The sequence below is a fragment of the Syngnathus acus genome, chromosome 24 (assembly GCF_901709675.1).
Source record: "Syngnathus acus chromosome 24, fSynAcu1.2, whole genome shotgun sequence".
Lineage (NCBI taxonomy): Eukaryota > Metazoa > Chordata > Actinopteri > Syngnathiformes > Syngnathidae > Syngnathus > Syngnathus acus.
Genome location: NC_051108.1, coordinates 3,890,109 through 3,909,593, shown reverse-complemented (window position 1 = coordinate 3,909,593; position 19,485 = coordinate 3,890,109). Strand labels below are relative to the sequence as shown.

Sequence of the window (19,485 nt, the reverse complement as noted above, 5' to 3'; positions counted from 1 at the left end):
AGGAATGAACTTCAAATGTTTAAATTGCGTATATCAATTATTTAGAAAATTACCCTTTATCCATAAATGTTTTACAGATTATTTGATTTTGCAACACGCATCAGAAGTGCATTTACAACCATAAAATTACTATTTGTCAAGCAATAGTCGGACTAACTTTGTTTCAAAGCTTGAGATTTTTACGAGCAGCAGCATACATCATTTTTCTCTTTTAAAATCAAGATTAATATTTGAAGACTATAAAAACTAGCAAATAGTCAAAATTTTGTTTTAGAAAACAGGTTTGACTTGGAAAAATAAAAACAAAATGGAACCTTTATTCTGTCAATGGGAACAGATGGAACAACTAAAAAGGGACATTAATGTTTGCCGCCATTTAGAATAGCCTTGTAGGCCGACTTTAAAAAAGAAAAAAAATGAATGAGTCATGCTATTTGCTCCATTGTGTTGAATTTATTTCATTTTATTTCATGAAGTGCTTGCCCCTCAAAAATAAATCATCTGAATCCAGAGACATTTCTTAAAAAAATGGTGGCATTAAAGTGGCAACCCCCAAAGTGATTTATTTATTTTCCCCCCCACATGTGCCAAAATCTCTGGAGGCGTCCATGTCCGGCAAATCGCTCGACTGACATTACCCTCTTATTAAATTTCAATATGATATATTATTCTTCAAAGTTGTGACACAAAAAAAAGATTTGCGTCTTTTCCTGATCATCGCTACCAGCCTCTGTATATCACAAACACTAAAAAAAACTTCCCACTGTACTTTAAAATGACTCAACAGCTTTATTTCTGTCAAAGCGGCCATAGGAAGTCAAAACATGGAGGAATTCTAAGATATGTAATTGTATCGTTCTAGCCGACCACTTTTCTTTTGAACTGCACCTCTTCTCATGCCGCCAGGCATGTGTGGTCTTTATTAAGACAGGAAGCGTGTGAATGAAACTTGCAAGCCAAATCTCAGGAATTCAGATCCTTTTTAACCCTTGTGGCACTTTTCAAAATTGGTGCCAACTAATTGCTTGCACGGATAACACGGTTCTGTATGAGGTCTTGGTTCCCGAAGAGAAAAAAAAAAAATACAGGATGTGTCGTGTTTGCACGATGAGTACAGGCGAGTATGTTAAACTCTCTGAAGGCTTGTTCCCAAGGGAACAGCGGCAATAACGAACAGCTTGCTTTTGGTGTTGTTGTTTTGGCAATGTTAGCGCTCCTGGAACCATGACAGCCATCGGGGCTGGTTTGATATGGAAAATCCCGGCCAGGTAAGCCCCAGGAAAAAGTCCCTTACTTCCTTTCGTTATTTGTTCATACGACTGCTGTGGAATTTCTCTTCGGATTGAGTTTTTGTTACGTATCATGAACTGACAGGCTGAACTTGTTCTTGAGGTTTCCAAAACTCTCAGGTGGATCATGAGATCCGCTTCGGTCGAGCGACCGCAGGTTACTGTTACACGTCCCCCGCACGCTTCGCCGACCAACACTTGGCATCGGTTTTGACCTTTGGGGTCTCGTGGGGAAGTCAACACCAGCTAAACGAAGGAATTTTGCACAAAATACTGAATGATAAGATCTGTCAGTGGGGTAGTTAACATCATTAACATATTTGTAATTGTATCCAGACGGAAAATACAGTACCGTATTTTCCGCACTATAAGGCGCACCTAAAAACCTCCAATTCTCTCAAGTGCGCCTTATATATGGACCAATATGGATTCGTGGATGAGGACTAACTTATTAAAGCTTTACATGTTTATTTTGAGGCGGCTCGGTGGCGCGCTGGCTAGCACGTCCGCCTCACAGTAAGGAGGGTGCGGGTTCGATTCCACCTCCGGCCCTCCCTGTGTGGAGTTTGCATGTTCTCCCCGTGTCCGCGTGGGTTTTCTCCGGGCACTCCGGTTTCCTCCCACATCCCCAAAAACATGCTTGGTAGGCCGATTGAGCGCTCCAAATTGCCCCTAGGTGTGAGTGCGTGTGCGGATGGTTGTTTGTCTCTGTGTGCCCTGCGATTGGCTGGCAACCGGTTCAGGGTGTCCCCCGCCTACTGCCCGATGACAGCTGGGATAGGCTCCGGCGAGCCCGCGACCCCCGTGGGGATAAAGCGGTACAGAAAATGGATGGATGGATGTTTATTTTGTGTGTTGTGTGATATTAACGTTTGAGCAACGTTGAGTTATTGATATATTGTTATTGTTTTCACTAGTTCGAGTGTTACTATATTGTGAATGCATTAACGGTTGAGCAACGTTGAGTTATTTATTCTATGCGCCTTATATATGGACAAAGTTTTCAAATGGGCCATTCATTGAAGGTGTGCCTTATAATCAGGTGCGCCTTATAGTGCGGAAAATACGGTAAATCACTAGTGAAGGTGCCATTGCGAATATATTGGCATTTTTATTTTCCAAAGTGTTTAAAAGTGAAACGATGAAACAAAAAAATAATCATCGTCCAAACATGCATCAAAATCACCATTTTATTTCCCTGTTTTCTTGTCACTGCTAAAGCAAGGGAGTCACGAAATAAAAATTAAAGTGCACCTTTATTGGCTGAGCGAACATGTCGCTTTATAGTGTTTTCATTCTTAAGTGAAAACACATTCAGTAAAGCCTTCACCCGACTTCTTGCTGAGAGCAAACGTCTGTACACTCTCGCCTGCCCTCTCGCCAGGGACAGCAGGGTAATTACATCATTTGGAGCTGGAATGAAAGCACTTTACAAGAGAAAGGACGTGAAATGCTTTATTGCACGCCGAATTGCCAATTAAAAACAACACCTGGAATTCACGGACTTGCTTGCTTAATACAAAACCTCCCCAGCGGCCGAGCCTGAAAACCAGTTGGTCCCTTTCCTCCTGAGAGGCCCCCTTGAGAATGTTTTTCTTTCCATCTTTCCTACGGTTTGACTTTATTTGCCTGTCAACAATGCAGCTTCACATTGGTTTACATAAACCATAAGTCACTTGAGACATGGCATGCTCTTAACCTTATTAATACAGTCCATTTCCTGGCTAGCACATATGGCACAGCTACAACATAAACCTGCTCACAAGTGAAAATGGTTTTGATGCTCTCCAGTACCAGGCACCACGTAACACACCCAGTCCAGTCCAATCATGCGCTATCCTAGATATATTCCATGCTCTGTGAAAAGAAGCAAAAATATTTATACCAGAATTATCTTATCGTTGGACAAATATTTAAATCATTCACTACCATCGACGAGTAGAGACATCAATTTTTAACTGGGCTGGAAATTTATTGGCACTTCATCAGCCTTGGTCGGGTTCTGTCAATGCGAGCAAGATTCTATGGCCCATTGGAAGACAAACTTCCTGAAGATAATTTATGCATTTTTTTTTTCTTTTATGATTACAGCCAGTTATTGTCTATATATGAGAGTGGGCTCATTCATACCGTCAGAGCATTTGTTTGTTGTCAGACAGAGACCACCTCTCAAGGTCTCGGGTCATTCATTTTGGTATGCGCCGTGATCACAGTGTTCACACCTGCCCAAACAAACTGGTTGAATTCAGCTAAACTAAATAAGACAGATGTGAAAAGCAAGGTTGTTCTTTTGCATAACCATGGTGAACAAGATAATAGTAAATGTAGCGTTCGTGGCATGAGGGAATGAATGTGTCACTTTCGTGGCACTGTCTTTAAAACCCGCTGAGTGATTTCACTCGAAACAGCAAAACATTGTCAAGGAAAGTTTGGAGTTTTGTCACACTTAGCAATCGTCACTCTCTGAAGATTGTAGATTATTATAAATTTGGTGAGGTAAGGGTTAGCCAACAGGCAATACAAAATACAACTTTTTAAATAAATACAGTGATCCCTCGCTACTTCGCGTTTCGTTTATCGCGGCCTCACTACATCGCAGATTTTTTTTCAAAATTAAAAAACAATTTAAAAGTAAAAATAAAACTTCTAAATTGAGGAAACATATGTCTAACCTTTAGGAAAATGTAGTCTTGCTCCAAATGTTCCTTTCATTCCTTTAGAAGTCCGTTTTCGCGTGTTAGCGCGATCACGAATTAGCATCTTTCCGCTTACTCGTTAGCCTGCCCAGTACTTCTTGTTGGTGACCGTACTTCGCGGATTTCACTTATCGCGGGTGTTTTTTTGGAACCAATTATCCGCGATAAACGAGGGATTACTGTAATGCTGGAAAATTATGAGATGTTCTCTTATCCAAGGATAATTTCAGTGAGGATTGAAAATAAAATTCTTACTCTCTGCTATGGCTAACGCTTCAGTTCCTGTTCTAAAGTGCAACCTTCTTTCATGGTCTGACTGCTGATGGTTATATACATCATCACTGATTGGTCGTAATACCGCCCAATGTGTGCCATTTAACAAAAAATAAGCTGCGGGGTAGCAAATATAAAATCACAATAAACTACCAAATAAATCTTATAAAAGTGGTGTGAGAAGTTCAAGACATGCCAACTTCTCCAAAATAATCACAAGCATAAAAATAAGTTACACATTTTATTTTCCATCATTTATTAACTGAGGAAACTTTCTTGTGGCTAATGCTGAGATACTTGAAAAAAGCCGTCATCGCAGTGAACTCCACCAAATCCTTTAGCCACAATTCCAATGTGACTTTTAAAATTATTTTATGGATCATTTCAAGAGGAGCTTTTCAACATTATAAATTGCTGCCTGTAAAGTAGCAGTGGTAGTGCGTTGTCAGCATTTACTTCTGAAGAAGAGCAATTTGCAATTTAATGATTTTTTAACAATTAGCAAACCAGTATCTAGTGTACCGTTAAAAAAAATATATATATAAGAAATTCAACTTGTTCTCAAATTTTATTGAAAACTATCAGTCTACTTTTTTCTCGCCACTGTCTAAACATTACCCAAGTCCTGCTCCAGAATTTCCATCCATTTTCATTTTATAACCACAACCATGAGCCCACACGACCATGACGAAGCTGGTGATGATTCTTTAAAAAGGTACCAGAGCAGAAGTAGCAGCAAACATTTGCGGTATTAGAAAGGAGCCCTCGCTTACTTTGTAAACGTCTTTAGCAGCAAGTGCCATCTTATTACACTGACACACTCTTCCAGATGCATGGAATATCATTTATGCTACCCGTTCAAAGTCTTACAAAAGCGGATGGAGATCAAAAGAGATGGATCCTCCTTGATAACAGGTTTTGCTGCAAATGGGCAAAAAAGAAATGAGTCAAGCTTGCCTTCTCTTTGTAGTTGTAGTCAAAGTGGTGCTTGGGAATGGAAAGCAAGCAAGGATAATGGTGCCTCGCAAATATAAAATGTGGCTTGTATGAATTGAAATTAGCCACACCATTTAACACGTTTTGTGCTATCATTTCGAAAATGGTTTTCAGTTCATTATGCAAAGGCTCCTGGAAACAGATATAATAAAAATGTATATTTTGCTGTAAAACAATGTCTCGACTCAAGGGGATTAAGCTGTTTCATGTATGATTTATGTCAACAGATTAGCGTGATGACTAGTTCTCGGAAACTCTCGCATTCTGCTTTGTAATTGCGGGAAGAGAGGGCTCAAATGAATTGCCATTATTGTACAGGGGGGGGATTACCTTCTGACATGCCATGTGATGTCTCTATTGACCATGGGATTCTGCTAGCATGTGATCTGCTAGCATTGTCGTTCTTGGGAAGATAGCATTGTCATTCTTGCTAAGATAAAACCAAAATAAGCCTTGCTGGCACAATTCGCATCAACTCAAACACCCTTGTGTACTGTTCATATTGTTGTGACTCAGCCAGCATTTGTGGGTCTGATGGACCCGTTGCATTTTGTGGCTTTTAATGCCTCACAATCAAACACTTCTATGTTAAAATACTGAACAGATGTTTATATTTATAACATATCATGGATGTTCTTCACAGAAAATGAGCCAAAGTCAGTGAGTCTCAGTTTGAAAATTAATTCATTGTATCATTTTTCTTTTAAAAAAAAAATGAAAACGGGTACCACAGACCCGAGCACCACACAAGGGTTAAATTGATCGAATAATGCCCACCACCTGTTTTAAGTTGTATAACTAAAACTAGAATTGATTGTCCTTGAATGTCATATGTCCTCCTATTTCGTGTTATGCCATGTCAAAATGGCTGTGGACAAAATAGAAATGTCATGGTGGCCCAAGACTTGTGCAGCACACCAAGACACGGTCTCTGTGCCCTCCATGAGCCCTGCAGCTTATGCCAAGATGCATCACTTGGGAATAATATCCATTTTGACCTGCTGAAATATTCATTAGGGCACCTAGGGTGCACCAGAGGGTGGCTATTTAATACCATGGCAAAAATAGTCTTTCTTGAGGTTCGTGTGGTAACTTTTAGAAAAATACTGGTCAAAGCTTTTATGGTTCCGTAATGAGTGAGATGGGATGGATACAAAAAAAACATTAGTGTTAATTCATCTGATAGCATTTACATTATGTGCCTTGGTAAACAACCTCCAGTAAATTATAATCTTTTTGTTCTTGCATAATTTCTTGACCTCAACTCCCTTGATTGTCTGATTGCCGATGTCTCGTGGCTGCTTGTTGTGCTCATGTTACTTACATCAACCAATTACTTCAGCCAAGATCACAAAAATAGGATTCGGGAAAAAAAAGCAAAAAGAGCATTTTGTATATCAAAGACAAAAAATAATTGGCTTCCGGCTGTGTAGTTTTGTTGACTTTATCAGTTCCATGTCGTAGTTTGGATTTTACCGCCCACAGCTCCATTGCCTTATTGGTTTAAATCTCATGTCAAGCATTTGACATGTGGAGCATTTAGTTTCAAAATAGCCACTTATTTCCCTCAGGAGATGGCAGGGAGAGGAAATATATTGGACTTGATCAGGTATCCAAACAAACCCAAATCAATAAATCAATAAATAAATAAATACATAAATAATGTCAGCTCGAAACCTCTTCTGTATCACTTTCACGAGGTTTTTAATCATACGATTTGTTTTCATAAAATACATGCAATGACGTCGCTTTAATTAAAAGGGTTTACAGAGAGGTTAGGGAAAAAAAATGGAACAGAGATGGAGGGGAGGGAAAACTGTATCAAAAGCTGTCAGCCTGATTCATCTCAGTGTGTTTTGGATGCTTTCCATCCACCTGGTGTGTCCTGTTCAAATGTTTCTCTCTTCATTTATTCAGCTGCCTTGTCATCTGTACAGACACTCCGAAAAACACACACGCGATAGGCAGTACACAGTGTAGAGTGCACATAATTTGTCAGAACGGAAAGTAACCCCAGATAGCGCACGCAGCAGGTAGTGAATTGAGCAAAACATAAAGGGAGTGGTGGATAGAGTACATTCTTTCTCAAGAGGGAGGATGACTGACACTGGGAAAAACAACTTCCCCCTTACCTCAAAGTACACGTGAAGCATCTGAATTTGCAAGCGCAAGTTGCTATGAGGATTAAAATGTTATCCACTACGTTCATACCTCTCTCAAATCCTCCTCCATTCTTAATCCAACGGAACCTCGAAAGCCCCTCAAGTGTTACACTAATCGCAAATTCATCTATTTGTAGATATACTGAAAATATCATATCATTTTTGCTCAGGCCAAATTCATGTTTAATATAAAAGTAGCACTTTGGTGCTATCACGTGGTGTCGAAGGGCAATTCTAAACCTTTTGTTGGTGGGATTGTCCTCTCAAAACGGGCTAATTTCAGCAAGGCAAAATATAGGAGGTAAAGTGTATTTATAATTTGAATTACCGTATTTTCCGGACTATAAGGCGCACCTAAAAACCTAAAATTTTCTCAAAGGCCGACAGTGCGCCTTATAGTCCGGTGCGCCTTATATGTGGACCAAATTCCTAAATTTAAACTGGCCCGAAGCATTGTGTCATGAAATCAATCATAAGTGTCCCGCTGAAGACTATGAATCATGAATCAAAAAGACTATGGATCATTATTTTGTGATTATGAAGTCATTTGTTGCATCTGAAGTTGAAATAAAAAAAGATAAAATGGAGAGAGAATTCATTTGGATTAAAAATCTGAGATGATGCATTAATGGTGCGCCTTATAGTCCGGTGCGCTTTATATAAGGACAACGTTTTAAAATGGGCCATTCATTGAACGTGCGCCTTATAGTCCGGTGCGCCTTATAGTCCGGAAAATATGGTAGACTTATGTTTACCCCGATAAAATGCTAATGCTATGCTAACATTGCAGGACTACTCAACTTAGCCTAAACACATGATAGGGGAGCATCAGGTACCATCTGCTTTTTAATTATTACAATTCATCTCCCACACTGCAGTGAAAAAAACTGAAAAATGCTCAGGGGGGAACTGTTCTGTAAACTAAAGCCAGCTTTTTCCTGTTCAGGCTAAAAAAGAGATAGAGAGAGAGAGGCCGCATTACACAGTGGCTTGAATGCAGATGGGGATCTTTAAGCTGCAGTTGAAATGTGATTTTAGGTCAGATCCAGATCTCAGAAGACCAATGCCTGTGAAGGGCCTGTTTTTTCTTTCAAACATTATTTTGCCATTTGGCAGTGTGCCTGTCATCCATAACGCTCCATGTCCCGTTTTTTCACGGCTCGATCGACACACGACCTCACGCCACCCCCCTATCCCCTTTCCTCTTCTCCTCTCCTCCACCAGCACCACCAGCTGTTGAATACATCAGGCGCCAAAATGGCTCCTCAGCTGCCACCAGGGCACCAAGAGAAAAGCCTGACAAGCCGAGCAGCTGCTGGCGTGAAACCGAGCAAGGTCAGACAGACTAAAATTTTGTGCTACCTGCCTAGAGCATGACTTGGCAACGGATTGGATCTCTTCATCGAAGCAAACGACATAGTCCAGGTTATTCTGGCCGACATCTCCAAATGAAAACTCAATTTAAAGGAAAACAATTTGTATTATCTTTCCAATAAACAACAATCAGCTATCGGGTCGTCAAATTTGTCACAATAAATGTCACTCACTGTCTAACGCTAATGTAATTGGCACTCTTTATAAAAGGATTAGCATAACTTCCAATGAGATCAGTGCAGAATTTGTGACTGAACAATCCTGTTAAGTGCAGAAGATGAGAATTTGGCCGACTGATTCACTATTGCTGCTTCGACACGCTGAATGCTGCCCCGTGGCACCGTCGTGACGCACCCATGTTAGTCTTGAGAGATGGCTGTGTCTAATAAGACAATCACGGGTGTCAATTTCATGGCGCATATGCTATGAATGCATTTCATGTCACTTGTCATCCGCAGATCTCAAGAGTTAATTCACCAGTCAGGTTCACTTTGTTCACTTAGTGGATTAAGGATTATCACACTTCTGATGGGGCGTTGCAAAAACACTATAGAAAATAAAGAATATTAAAAGATTATCATTTATTGATCAGTTTGTGCTAAACTAAATCATCATCAAAAAAATGGACAAAACTCTCTCACGTCGGCATTTAAATCAATGTGACTCAATGCCAATGATTTTAATACACCTATTATGTAATAAATAAATGAATAAATACATAAAGTAAATGACATTTACAAATAAAAGAGGCAAAATTTAAAAAAAATTAAAAATAAACGCTGTCACAAAGATAGATAACTAAATAAATAGATAAATAAATAAATACATAAAGAAGTAAATAACATTTACAAATAGAAGAGGCAAAATAAAAAATAATCGGCGTCACAAAGATAATTATTGTGATTTCAGACTATTTTTTATAACTACAGTTAATATTAAAAAAAAAGTTGAATACATTTGCTTTAAAAAGTGCTTATATATTTGATAACTCAAAAACAACAAGGGATAGAATTAACATAACATGCTAATTAATCAATATAGTTGTTTAAATGTACATTTACTATATTTATTTTACTGTATAATGGAAGGAGTGACTTCACCGACCCAATCCCACCCACCGACTTCATCCCACTGTTACTAAGAGGGTGTTTCCTGACAAGTGAGGTCATTTTACATCTATGTGTTAAGGTTTTAAAGCAAAGGCTTAGGTTGAAACTTTATTGGCAATTGTATAATGTTTCATGCCGGAGCCTGAGAGACTTTGCCTTATGTTTAGCCGGCGGGCCACTTTCAGGAAAAGCTGATGTATTTTGATAGCAGTGAGAGTTGAGGCCGTCAAAGTATCTGCCTGAGGGTAGTTAGCTCTCCTTCTGCATTGCTGACTAGTTGCGTAAACTCATGCCACACAACAAAAGTGGTGCTGTGAGGTAACATGTAATTATGTCAATTCCGTCAATTATTTTTATTACACTTTTTTTTTTTGTACTTGAACACCAATGCTGCTATTCGTGATGCATTAACCTTCCCAACGTACCAATTAATGAAGTGATTGACTTTAAAAAAAAAAGTTTCAGTAGTTCTGATGTTGAAAGTTTGAACTTCCTCAACGTGGGAAATATTTAAAAGTTGGACCAGATTCATAGCTTCAAGGAAAGATGCTTTTTAAAAAAAAACGTTCTGGCAACCCCAGTACACACAGTCTTTGTTATGGAGCCAACCAAAAAGCTTTTTTTTTTAATGAATTATTACGACACCTGCCCATAAAACTTTTTTTTTGTAAAAAAAACCGATTGAAAAACAAAAAGGTAAACATTCTTTTAAAAGGGAAAAATACCAGTAAAACATATAGCATTTGAATTATTTTATTTCCTTAACCAATGAGAATCGACAATGGAATTGGAATAAATTAAATTCCCAAAAATACAATTATTGCTTAAATACTTCACGGAGGAGAATGTAGCTGCATTATGGTTCTGATCCAAACGTTGTTATTGGCAAACTGAACTCAACTCCTCGGTATTTTCCACTTATAAGTGATACAACAATGATTTAAGAACCGATATAGTTACTCAACAGTTGACAAGTGTTTCAGACGAGTGCTTCAGTAAAATTGCGTGCCTTCTCCCTGAATACAATCTCTGAAGTGTGTTCTTTCAGTTTCCGTGTGACTCTTGACATGTCATCCTCTCCTGCAGCATCGCTCCTCTTCATCTACCTCCTGGCAATGCTCATTAGGGACCATGAGAAAGTGCCCTGTAGGGTTTTCTGTCTCCACATTCTTTTCGCAATAAATCTCGAGTGTCAGTGTTTGGAGAAACGCTAACAACTATTTAAACATCACACACTGCCAGACGCACACAGCATCATGGCTGGTGATGTTTGCGTTCCAGTCCAAATGTCAATAAAATCATGACACTAAAATCAGTCCAAATATCAATAAAATTATCACATTAAATTATTCCAATTTGAACACAGCTCACACTGTTTCCACCCAATGAAATTGCTATTGTGGCTTTCTAAGTCAATCTTTGACCTTCAGTCATTTCATAAATTTGATATCCAGCCCTTATCATTATACTTCACTACACGTTATATGTACTTTGTATTTGTGTACTTGAATAAGCTATTTACCATTAAAAAAAAAGAGAAAAAAGTCACACCAATTACATTGAAAAAAGTCAAAAAATAAATTATTTTTATTATTTATATTAATAATAATTTAGTCAAAACAGAAACATGCAATTTTAAAAACTCTCAAGGTGAAAAATGAATAACGAACAATTTTGAGAGCTGTCAGTTCTGTAATAGAATAATGGCGCCTTCCCCGCACTGCAGCTCTCAAGGTAGTGCATACAACACTATTGACTAATGTAGTTGGAAAGTTCTCAATTCAGCTGGGAAAAGATATCTAGATTTTTCAAAATCATGTTAAAGTTCAGATATAACTTCTGTAAAATCATGAAAGAAGCCAGTCGATTCAGACATGAACACTTGTACACTATAGTTTTGTTTAGAACCTTCGATCATTTGTATGAATAACGAATCAAACAAGTACATTCAAAACCTTTGATTTATTTAAAATATTAGTGAAAAATAACATTTCCAAAAGTGCAAAAATGGTCTCTCTCGCTAAAAGACCAAATTGTCTGAAGAGCAGCTTAAGCCACTCGGGTGAATAATAATTTCAATAATTTCACTCTAAAAAATTAATTTTTTTTTTTTATATATACAAATGCCGCAATAAAGAAATTGCAATTAACAAATAGACACTATTCACCATGCCAACATTCAAGACTGCGCATCGTTACCAAGGAGAAATATTTTTCCATTCCCTCAGTCCGTTGTCAAAGGAAAGGGCTAAATAAAACATGGCAGCATGTGCTTTCTCTTGCTGTAATTATATTATCACTTATGAAACAAACTTCACTTTTTGACAGCATAATTGTCTATTTGATAAGACTATTTAGTTTAACAGTTATTTCAATATAAATGAGCATGGCATCACTTAACATAAGTGAGATGCAAAATAACAAAATATATATAAGGTCCATCATAGCAAATATGCTAAAAATTAAATACACTCGATGTGTCACATGATCTTTGCAATTTTTTACCCGATTCGATTTCAACCTCAACTATTCACCCCCTTTGCAAATGCGTTTACCCTGACCTCATTTCCTATCACCTCCCAAGTCACAGCTCCCCATATCACGAATGGCAAATAAGTGCTGAGACAGGTCAGAGCTGCTGGGGGCGGATGTCAGGCTTCACACGGAGCATCATTACGGACCATTACGGTCAGTCACCCACCGTTTAGCACACAGAGCCCCCGCGTCCTGTATGTGTAACATGATGTGCTATTCCACTCTTACATATGTGGTGGACACATGCCAACTATACACTGGCAGGCCAAGAAAAATAACCAAGTGGATTGTAAATGCAAATAAGAACTTCCAATTGGGTAGCAATCCTGTTTAATGCTTACCACCCAAGACGGTTAATGTTATAATGTGGACTCACTTCAATTGCTGCCATTTGTAAGGGCGTAAATGAGGTCAGCTGACTAATTACACGATGAACAGAGAGAAATTCAGCAAGATTATAATGGCATGTTTCATGGGGCTCAAATTCAGAATCTGCGGGAGGAGGTGGAGGCACTGCCCCCACCATGAAATATACTTTGAGCCCGCGAGGTGCCTAGCCAGATAATTGACATTTGGGTAGTTTTTGTATTTTTATTTTGCTGACCCTGTAAAATATCCTTGGCCACCCTAAGAGAAAAAAATTATAGCTCCGCCAGTGCTGTGAACATGAATATAAATTAAAATTATTGTGCATCATTAAACAAAGACCAACCATTTTAATAATCTATAGCTTATTTCCTGTTTTCTTCTGCTCTAAAATGTCCTTATAGAAACTAGAGCATGAATTATGATGCAATACAAACTGGCCTACCAATTATGTGAATTTTGTTCCGGTTTGAATTACTCCAGGTATCATCAAGAATAATTTGCAACCCACGTATTCATGACCCACAAGGTTGTTCTTATCCCCAACGTTGTGGTACTGCAGCCTAGAGATAAAGCTAATATGATCCAATTACTTTGCACTTTAATTCTTGCAAGGTGAATGGCCCAATCATTCATGGTTAATTCCACTGGCTCTTCATTTCTGCCTTGGAGCCAATGTTGATGTAGCCATCAAAAGTCTGTCTGACAAAAAGTCGATCAACAACAGGCTCTGCTTTCCTATTCAAATTCTGGTAATCCTGTTTTCTCACGCATAAAAATTGCTACTTGCAAAATTCACAAATCTGCTGTACTTGTATATTTAATCAAGTCTTTGTTAGATGATTTCTTCCTAGGTGGCATTTTGTTGGAAAAAAAAATCCAATGACATTTTGCATGTTTTGCCACCTTACCTTTTGTCCCTATAAATTACCGTATTTTCCGGACTATAAGGCGCACCGAACTGTAAGACGCACCTTCAATGAATGGCCCACTTTAAAACTTTGTCCTTATATAAGGCGCACCGGACTATCAGGCGCACCATTAATGCATCATGTCAGATTTTTAATCCAAATCAAATCATTCTCATTTTTTTTTTTTTATTTCAACTTCAGACGCAACAAATTACTTTATAATCACAAAATAATGATCCATAGTCTTTTTGATTCATGATTCATAGTCTTCAGCGGTCCACTTATGATTGATTTCATGACACAATGCTTCGGGCCAGTTTAAATTTAGGAATTTGGTCCATATATAATGCGCACCGGACTATAAGGCGCACTGTCGGCTTTTGAGAAAAGTTTAGGTTTTTAGGTGCGCATTATAGTCCGGAAAATACGGTACGATGATGCATGAAATTCATCAAAACATATTTCCATCACCCTTCATTTGCTATGACCTAACAGTTAGTGAATGTTAGCATGCTTGCAACCATTAAAGGGAGGAGTGAACACACCGAGGCATTAAACGGAGGGACCAGCTGTACCGTTTTATGCAGGAATGCACATTATTGTCCGTACCACATTGTGAGAGACAATGCCACACATTTGGAATGCCTCTACTTAATTCAAAAGTCAAACTACTGCAGGACAGACGCTTCTCGACAACTACTGCCTGGCTTTTATCCAATGGCTGCAAGGAAAGCCGCGTAGGCTGTCACCATGTGGCTGTTTTATGTCAATCAAAGCCGTGCACTCGTGGGTCAGGTACGGGTTAACCTGTCACTGCCTTTGCTTTGCTGTGTTTTCAGCAGCCGGTTGGGAAATTCCAAGTCACTTCAGGGTATGCTGATTTTGGTGAAATGTAATGAAAATAACTAAATGTATTGGTGCTGAACAAGAGACATGGGAACCAGGTAACAGGAACTGGACAACTAGAGGGGTCAAACTGAAATATGACCTTAAGCTCCATTTCTTCCTTGAGCAAGCCAATGAACCCCAAACTGCTTTTAGGCACAACGTCACAGTGGACTCCTCTTACGCTGACATACCTTGCTTTAAGTGTAAACTGAATTTCCCCTTGTGAGACCATTAAGGGAATTCTGTTCCGTGCACCGTAACAGCCACAAGGACAGACTGTTCCTGCTGCAAAGCAGGTGCACAGTAGTGTAAAATTTATGTCGAGAACAACTCGAAAAATGTTAAACCTACAATCTGGACCCAAGAGTATGTAATGATTTTGAAGCTGCTCACTCAAAAAAAACAACCTTTAAGTCTAGAAGAGCATTTATGTTTCCATAATCTTTGCTTTGACTCCAATATCATTTGCCTCCAGAGGGTACTCGACTTTAATACCACACTGGTGCCTTGGTGGAATTGTATGCTGGTTCTTATTTCAGACAGGTGCTCTCTATTGTGTTGCACAACCCAGGGAACGTTTAAAATGTTGTTCTCATTTCATTGAAAGGGCAAGACAAAATTGCAAGATGAACCAACAAAATGGTGGATATAAGATATATATATATATTCCGCACTATAAGGCGCACCGGATTATAAGGCGCACCTTCAAAGAGTGGCCCATTTTAAAACTTTGTCCATATATAAGATATATACATTTGGCCCGCAGGCCGGACTTTGGACACGCCTGCTGTAGTGGCTCAATCTTGGTCCATATATAAGGCGCACCGGATTATAAGGCGCACTATCTTTTGAGAAAATTGGAGGTTTTTAGGTGCGCTTTATAGTGCGGAAAATACGTTTTTTTTTGGGGGGGAGGGAAAATTGTATAAAATTCAGTCCCATTGTACCCCTGAGGATTTCTTTCTTATTGTGCTATGGTAACCTGGTTGGTAATCACTCCATTTCATATTGAATAATAAAAATGGAAACAATTCCAGAGTAGTCATTCCACATTTCACTTGTACCGCTAATACATTTTCTCGCTCCATGTATGTTATTTCCTATAAATGACAAGGATATCCTGTCAGTGGCAAGGGAAAAAGTTTTACTTTATTACTGAACTACCCACACGGAAACATGAATAATTCCGAGGGAGGTCAGCAATTTGTCAGAGCGCCAAAATGTAAAACTCAGAGGCATGAACAGCTGTGCGTACAGTATATGTCAGCCTGTGTTATAAAATAGAACATCTCAAAATGCCATGGGATCAATCCTGGTTACACACGGCTCTACACTTATCCTTTCTATGTGGTGGTTGCCTTTGTCTAGGCTCAAAAGCTTCTGAGTAGTAGAGTCACTAAGAATATGGAGCAAGAGTGAGCGGAAGGTATCAATTTATGCATAAAACAGAGAGCGACAGCATGCTTGGATTATTTTCGATGGAACACACATTGCCCGCTTTCGATTCGGCTCGGTTGAGTTATCTTTTATCTGCTGTACACAGACAACAACAATATAACACTTACACATATATCAATTCCACGCCTGAGTCAAGCCGCCTGACATTTTGTAGACATAAGATAAAACAAGACCTTTTCCAAAGTCATCGTGTAACAGGTGACATATCTCAGAAATGCAGTGGTCTTGTTTCAACTTGTGTTTTTATTTGTGTGTGTGTAGTTTTGTGTGATCCCTTCATCCTGCTAACTCTCCACCTGCACTTTGATGTCCATCCCGTTGCCGTACCTCCTTGAAAATGGAAGGAAGCTGTGATGGTGCTATCAGCAAACAACATGCGTTCTGGCTTGGCCTCCCCCTGCTCTGTTTGCAGCTCACACTCAAAAAAATAATCTTAATTTTGTGACATTTACAACAGCACACCTGAGTGATGGATTCTCCTAAAATGTCAAGGTCGATGGCAAGTGAGTTTGAGTGAGTCATCAGCCAACAAGCAGATACTCGCTTTGCGGGTTTAGTTTCTCGCAAAAATCTGTTATGAAGGTTTGAAGTGCCAGGAGGATAATATTTCACTAATGTGCATGCCCAAACTGCACACAAAGAGCAGATACAAGTCAGCCACACATGGCGCCTCGTATCAGACAGGGTCAGGGTGTATTTCACTAGTGTCAAACACAAGGCCCGGGGGCCAGATACGTTCCGCCACATCATTTTATGTGGCCCGCGACGACAAATTGTGCATCAAATTCGTCTCATTACTAGAATTGCAAATTGTCTTCACTTTTAATATCAATTTTTTTAAATATTTGACTAGTTTTTACTCATCTGATTTGAAAACGAGTTATTTGTCAGTTTGTTTTGTAGCTTTTACTGTATATAATATGAGGTGCTCATACATTTATTTGGGTTGACAGTCATAATGGCACTCCGAAAGAAGCTATGACTACAATGCGGCCCGCAAAAAAAATTAGTTTGACACCCCTGGTGTATTTGATCAAAAACAGAATTGGAAGAATCAAAATCTCAACCTAAAAGGATAAAAAATTGTTGTTCGATTTGACGAGTGATACAATCCATTTGAGGCTTGATAGTGGTAACCTTTTATTGGTTGTCAAACATTGTTTTGTTATTTTAACGCTTAGGCCAAAGCAATATCCAAAGATCAAAGTATTACTCAGGCACCATTTTGTGGCATATTGTTGCCAAGAAGTTGTTAACGTCATTGTGTAGTGCCTTGGCGCAATCATAATGCATCTGCAGGCAATTATAAACGCTTTTATTATTTGCAGGTTTTCAATTTTTATGTCAGCAGGGTTCGGTCACTATCCTTGCGAATGGCAGGAGAGCATTGTAAAGGCTTAGTTCTATTCAATTGTGGTTGTGTGAGGGGAAACCATTGTATTTAATATGCGATGACAGATGACATTTCAAAAGATAAATTATATTTCTGCAGATGAGAGTTCATTGTAGTGCCATGCATAGGAACTTAAGACAATTCCTCTGTCATAACATCGAGTGTGGCAATCCCCATTACACCCAATTAAGAAAATATGACATATCCGCCACCGCATGTTCTCCAAAACACGAGGTATCTTAATGTCCTTAAGTGCCACATTTTTTTATTTGTCTTCTTCTTGGTAATGAGATGTTTTGAAACATTCACCAGATGGGAAATATGTGGGAGGAACTCACTTGCAAAAAGGACCAATCGGAAGCGCACATGAATGCCGAGAGGCCACAATAGAGGTTGCGTAGGAAAAAAATAACGAGCTCTTTTCATGTTGTTTTGTGTCTTCTTGCTCCCTTTCGCCTTTTCTAGGTCATAATTTCACAGCTTTTCTAAAATACGACCCTGTGAAGATAATCAGATGCGTATAATCTTTGACCAGCTAAGGTGGGTATTCTACTCATTAAAGAAAAACCCTAATAATGAATATTTAAGACCTTTAAAATTTTAATATATTTTCTATTTTGTATTATCCTTGATTTTTTTTTCTTTCAGAAGGCACATTTAGGACACGTTTGGAAGTAGCAACAGTGGTGCATAGCAACATCTTCCATCTCCAACCCAATGCTGAGTGATTAAAGAGCAACTTCTCCTACTTAATAAGTGACTAATCCTCGTGCCCTTTTGCTCTGTCAGTTCAAACAGATGACCCAGCAAGCCCGGGAGATTCATCAAGGTAAGATTGCTTTGCTTTTTCTTGTTGGTTCAACAAGGAGTCCTCCAGAATCATCTTTTGTTTTATGTAAAAATAAAGATGGAGAGCACAGACCGTTAGTGACCTACATAACACTGTCCAATAAAGTCTGCTTTTTTGACTGAATGAAAAAAAAAGATTTAGTACATTTAAATGAGAAACAAAAATATTTTTTAAAAGAAAGTTGCAGCTATTGTAATTATTTTTCTTCCATTATTAAAAAATTATTTGTTTCATGAGAGCCACATTCCTAATTATTCACATCCCTAAAAAAGCCTTTAATAAAACCCTTGCCAGGAGAAAAAATATTTGCGACTATAAATGGAAAATTCAACATTTTGGAAATTAAGACAGTTAGCTGAGAGCAAATTGAAGCAGAAGGAAACAGGAGAAACAAACAAAGCAGCGGTAGTAAACTTCAATCTTGCAGAAGTACTAAACACTTGAAAGCACAAACACAATGGAGCAGAGAACACGGTGAGTTTGTCCTTAATGAATACATAGAAGGCGAGTTCACTAGAGATGGAGAACCACTGAGGTGGATTTATCGGCTGAGTGCAGATGGCGGGGAATGGATGAATCAGAAACTACAAAAGATGTCGAAAATGGAACATTTATTTCATAAACTGAATCATAAAATTTGCCACTCTTTGCTACAATGCAGATGATGAAGTGGCCAATAATGGCGGTAACGTTTTTATCGGAGTTGTTGTAAATAAACTCCACATCAATAAAGACATTACGCATAAAATATTTGGAAATATTTTTTTTCCCCCAACAAGACAAACAATAATGCCACCATTCAAATAAAAATGTGACCTGTTTTATGTCACGACTCTCTGAATGATTCCACTAATGGAAAAAAATTCACGTATGAAACTTAACATGTAGGAGTTGCGTTTCTGGTACTAATCCAAATTAGGACATGTTTGTTTTGGCAGAGGTCTACTGAACATTACCGAGTTTCCAGTTACCATATTTCATGTTATGACAACAATTTACCGCGCTATGCTACAGAAGGAAATTTCATCATTGAATTCCGAGTACACATCACTTTATGTTCCATTGTCAATAATCAAGCTTGTTATGTTACATGAATGGAGCCCATGAGAATCTCAGTTAAAAAAGGAAAAACCAAAGTGAGTCTTGATTGTCCCACAGATCGAGTTTCAGCGACCTCTCCCAACT

At 38.6% G+C, this 19,485-nt stretch overlaps 1 long non-coding RNA gene across 2 annotated transcripts; it reads left to right on the top strand.

The window, feature by feature from the left end:
- The first annotated feature begins 1,076 nt into the window (after nucleotides 1-1,076).
- Nucleotides 1,077-18,387, top strand: LOC119118255. Of its 2 annotated transcripts, XR_005096680.1 has the most exons (4): nucleotides 1,077-1,268; nucleotides 8,641-8,841; nucleotides 17,916-17,990; nucleotides 18,099-18,387. It is a non-coding gene; the product is annotated as an uncharacterized LOC119118255 (long non-coding RNA). The 2 variants fall into 2 exon arrangements; XR_005096681.1 differs by lacking the exons at nucleotides 1,077-1,268; nucleotides 8,641-8,841 and adding an exon at nucleotides 17,093-17,684 and having other exon boundaries at nucleotides 17,763-17,990.
- The last annotated feature ends 1,098 nt before the right edge of the window (nucleotides 18,388-19,485 follow it).